Consider the following 5,495-nt stretch of genomic DNA (forward strand, 5'->3'; position numbering starts at 1 on the left):
TTTCTGTGTCAGTTGTCTTTTTTTCCATCTGCATCTTATAACACTTACCAAATTCCTAACCTCATCCAATCAAGGGGAAATACAGAGCCAACTGCAGATCAACATAACAGGAGCAACCTAACACCCTAATTTGCATGACCTGGCACCTTGCAACGGGTCCGTCCCCATCGTTCTGGTAAGAACGGATGCGTGTGAAACACCACAACTGTTTCACTCAGTGTTTACGGTTTTACACTGGCTGTATCTGCATACCTAAAGGGTTAGTTCACCCAAAAATGATGTCATTAATTACTCACCCTCGCTCCTTTCCACATCCGTAAGACCTTGGTTAATCTTCGGAATACAAGGCATTTTTAATGAAATCCAAGATTTCTGTCCCTCCATAGATATCCAACGCAGCTTACACATTCAAGCCCCAGAAAGGTAGTTAAAGTAATCCATGCGACTCCAGTGGTTCTACCCCAATTTTATGAAGCAACGCGAGTGCTTTATTTGTGCAAAAAAAAACACACCATAATTTACCTTTCTGGTCCTTGAAAGTGGTAGTTGCGTTGCATCTCTATGGAGGTACAGAAACCTCTCGGATTTCATTAAAAATATCTTCCTTTGTGTTCTGAAGATAAACAGAAGTCTTATGGGTTTGGCACGACATGAGGGTGAGAAATGAATGACCGAATTTTATTGCTAACACTTTTAGAAACAATAACAGTGATAATAGTTATCCAAACATTTGAGATAATTTGCTCCATTTGAGGTGAAGTCATTATAAATAGTTTAAGGTTTATTTTGCTTTGTTTTCTTTCCTCTTTCCTTATTACCAGGGTGTGGCAGGTACAATCCCGGTTCAGGCTGGTGTTTTCACTAATCAGTAAAACCATCTTTTCCAGTGCAATCAATGAGCGTCATTGGACGGGGTTTCGGCAGTTTCTGCTGAGAGGTAAGTGAATGTTGAAGGTGAAAATAACCTTAAAAGTATTTCAGATTTTAGCATTTAACACAACTTATTTCAACTAAGCATGCGCTACTGAATACATATTGAGATAAAGTGTGATGTTTATGCTGGCAGCTGTTTTTGATAAGAAAAAAAGGGGGGGGAGAAATCCCTGCCATCCCATGAAGGGTGTGTTAAAGTCAACATGAAATTAAAATAGACTTTCTAAATGTTCCTTGTGTTATTGTGCATGATTCTCCATTTCAAACTAATAATTTGGTTGTTTCTTTTTATTTCTCTTTTATTCAAGTCTGTCATTACCTTGTCAGAAAGGCTGCCCTCCAAAGGTGAATCATTTTGTTTGATAAGTTAAACTGGAAGTATTGATCAATTTGAAGTTTTTCTAAAAACTCTTCATTTGAGCTAAACTCTATAATATAAAAAATGTAAATGTTAAAAACAATTTTGTTGATAGTGATCAGAAGTTCGATTTAACTTGGTGTTTTAAAGTGACAGAGCATTTAGAAGTATTAACATGGTTATGGCTTTCACTTCTAAAGTGCAACAAAAATGATGATTACCTCACTCTTCAAGAAATGTATTGGAATCACATTTTAAAATGGGAGGGAGGGCATATTTTTAAGCTTCGAAACCACTTGACAGACTATTTCTAAACTTACAACTCCCACAGAAAGGGAACTTTTGTCACTATCCGTCATCATCAAACTTTGTTTTATGTAGGGCTTTTTTTTTTCTTTACTTCCTGCCAAAAAAAAACCTTTTTCGCTGTGGTAAACGCCTACCTCCTTTTAGCATGTAACAAAGAAACCGATATAACAGGTTAGAGAGACTGTTGCTTGTCTTGGTCTGGAAGAGATGATCTAATTTTAGTAATTGATAATATATTTAAACATATATTTACACCATCACGCCATTCTCAATGGCAAGTATAAATTTAGTGCCTGGTTTATAAATCTAACTTTATCAGGCAATAACTTTATACTTGCCATTTAGAATGGCGTGATGGTGTAAATATATTATGAATTACTAAAATGAGATTAGCATACCCGATGGCCATATGCAGACTGATATCTAAAAGGTTTTTTTTTTTTTTTTTTTTTCTTACTCACTCACTAACATTTAGATATTTAAATCAAATAATAAGAACTAGCTAGGTTAGCTGATTACCTTTAAAGGCCATAGATATCCACATCAGTTCTTACTGCCATTAACACTTCCTCCAACAAGTGGAAAAAATTGTAAACTAAACAATATTTTAGTGTAGTAATCTAGAATTTAAATGTTATTGTTTATTTATTTATATATATAAAATAAAAATGTATTACATTTACATTTAATACATTTAAATTTTAAAATGGAAAAATATATAGTAAAATAATTCACTTAATTAAAATAGATTTATTTATATAATTTTAAAAAATCAACACGTGTTTGGCTGGGAAACCGGAGGATGAACAATGGGAGATTTTGTGAATCTCCTGGAAGTGCTTCTGTGAGTCTGCCCACTTTTAGTCCCTCATGATGCAATGCTGGAGTTACCTCATTTATGTAAAATCTTTTTAGTAAGACATTTCTGGTTGAGGCCAGATTCATTTTGTACTTTCAACATGAAGTTTACTTGTTTCGACTGAATAAGAAAAACAACTACACAAGATGACTGCATGCATTTCAATACACACATCTTTTCTCTCTCAAACACACACACACACACACGCACGCACAAAAAGACATTAGACATTATAGAATTAAATTCCTATAGACATTTGGGAATTAAATTTAAGTTGAGTGTTAGATAAATGTAACAGGATCCAAGTAATGTTCCCTTGCCATCTTCATCTGGATATAACAACTGTCCTTTATTATCCTGTCTTGACAGGACTATGTGCAGAGCCTAGATGTCTAGAATCAGTCTTCCAAAGAGGGACTTGGACAAGAAAAGGGTCAGAAAGAGAGGGAGAGCTGGGATTATTAAAGAGGAATCAAAGATCGGAGATGAGATAGTATAGTTTGTAATCACTCATGAAGATCTTTTCACTGAGGATGGACCAGAGTTGAGGAGAAACAGAGAGCTTAAGAGGGAAAACCCCCATCGTTCCACATACTGGAATTGACAATAGAGTTCTGATCGCTCTTATCTAAAAAAACAACTCAACAGGTCGTGATAACTCTTAAGACAGTCAGAAACAACAACAGTGTAAAATAAAGTGCTGCTCTTTCAAATGAGCTAGCCAGTGCTCGGGAATTCCCTGCGTTGAAGATTAAAGGCCATGTTTATCTGTTTTGGCATGGAATTTGGCAAAGTTTTCCCAGCCGGAACAGCATGGCAGGTAAAGTTGAGGATAGTAAAGACTAGACAAGCTACACCATAATAGGCTACTTGTTTTTTTTCTTCTCCATCGATGGATTCTTGTGAAGTGCTGACCTGGTGTATCTCAATTCTGGAGCTATTGTGTAAGTCTTTACTGTAAAAGTCATGTGATCATTTGACCTAATTATTTCCACTTTCTGAAGGAGGATTGTGGTGTGCGTGCTTTTCTGCAATAGATGTACAGGCCTCACATTATTATAAATGTGAATGTAGTGTGTGTGTGTGTGTGTGTGTGTGTGTGTGTGTGTGTGTGTGTGTGTGTGTGTGTGGAGGTGGGGAATCCCTTCCAGCCTACCTTTCACTTCTCCAAGGAAAAAAGGTTTCGTAAAAGAACAAAACACCCCACACATCCATTTACTTCAGCTTTTCGCTAATCTCTAGTAACGTTCTTCACAGCAACACAATTTTCTCAATGACTTTGCAACTAAAATGACTCTTTTTCTATGCAGAACTGCTGCGGCAACAAGCATCTTCCGAAGTGTGTACTTGTGCTTGAGCAACGTCATTTCGAGAGTGGTGACTTGACTGAAGTAGAGAGCATGAAACTCCTGCTGGAGTTTTCCCTCCTACCCCCGTGGCAGCCAGCTAGGGCCGTGTGTCTGACCTCATCAGGGGTTTATTGACTCAGGGGACCATGATGTTCCTTTACATGTCTGACGTGATCTTGAATAAGCTGAATATGGGCCTGAAATGATGACCGGTTTCCCAGATATAACACACACGCACAAATGCCTACGGAGCCATTTAGTAGGCAAATTACTTTTTGTGTTGACAATTCACAGAAATGCTCATCAGAAACTGTTTGGTTAATGCTGTCACTTTAGTAATAATTGGATTTGTATAATATTTATAAATGTCACTCTGCTACGTGTGGTTCCAACTTGTCGCCCACCTAACATTTTTACTCCCAAACAAAGTTTCAATTTGACCTCACTATGCTAAACAATGAACAATTATATATTTTTTAGAATACCATTTATTGCAACATGTTAGGTTTAGTAATGGTTACAGGTTAATTTCGATTCCGATTTAATGTATAATGAAAAATTGATTGCAGTTCAGTGAAGGACTCGGTTATGAACTCGGTAGTGATTCACTGATGGAGTGAGTCTTGATTTAAAACAATTTCAACAAACGTTTTGTTTCAATCGCAATTCAGAATTCGAACTACACCACTGCCGCATGTCTGCAATCTCGCCACTATATAAACAACTCTTTAAATCTTTATTTAAAAAACATTTTCCCTTAAAGTTTGAGTTAGAATAGTTTGCAAGCGCGCGATTATAAACACAGTGAGGTTGTAAAAGTTGACTGGCGAGTAGATGAGCTTTCGGTTCGGTGTGATGTTTAATGTCCCTGAAAACATCTGAGGTCACATTTAGCCACTTGTTAGCAACCACCCTTTTCAAGACGAGGTAGTTTATGTTTTAGAATAAAATGTGAAAATATCTTGAGCTTGTGACTTAAGGACGATGGAACCAGTAATGTGAAAATGATTCGTAATGTTTGAGTTTTGGACAACAATAATGCATCATCCCAGCGGCACTCTATTAACTAATGCCATGTCGTATAACAAATCACATATTGACACAGACAGTGTTTTCCAATCTGTCACCAATGGCCACTATAGTCTATTTTAAATTGTCACATTTTTGTTGCATTTTAGTCAGTCTGAATCACTTCGTAATGGATGTGTTACTGGCCTCTCAAAGCTACGGCAGCGGTTCAGCTACAGTACTAGGCACAAAATGTTTATCAGACAATGGTCATTTGGTTCAGTGAATATGTATTTGATGAGAGATATTAGTTACAGACCTTGTTTGGTCCCATAGCCGCCTCCCCTTTAAATAGCCAGTCCCACTATATCCCTCTACCCGACAGTCACCTACTTCTCTTCTGCTGTTCACTTCCAGGCCTCAGGACAGCTGAGAATTTGCTGCAGTTATAGCCTCTCCACTCAGTTTTGGGAAGGGGCTTTCCACCACTTGTGCACATCACACACTCTCCAAAATCCCGTGGGACTTGAGTTTAATGCTTTGACACACTATGCCTCATGATCTTACTAGCGTTATCACGACTATCTCATTGTCTGGTTTCCCATATCTTACTAATAATTACCATTGACTGTACAAATACACTCACAAACACAAACAAGGTTACAAATGGCTTAGAAAA

The sequence above is a fragment of the Rutilus rutilus genome (genome assembly GCF_951802725.1).
Source record: "Rutilus rutilus genome assembly, chromosome: 2".
Lineage (NCBI taxonomy): Eukaryota > Metazoa > Chordata > Actinopteri > Cypriniformes > Leuciscidae > Rutilus > Rutilus rutilus.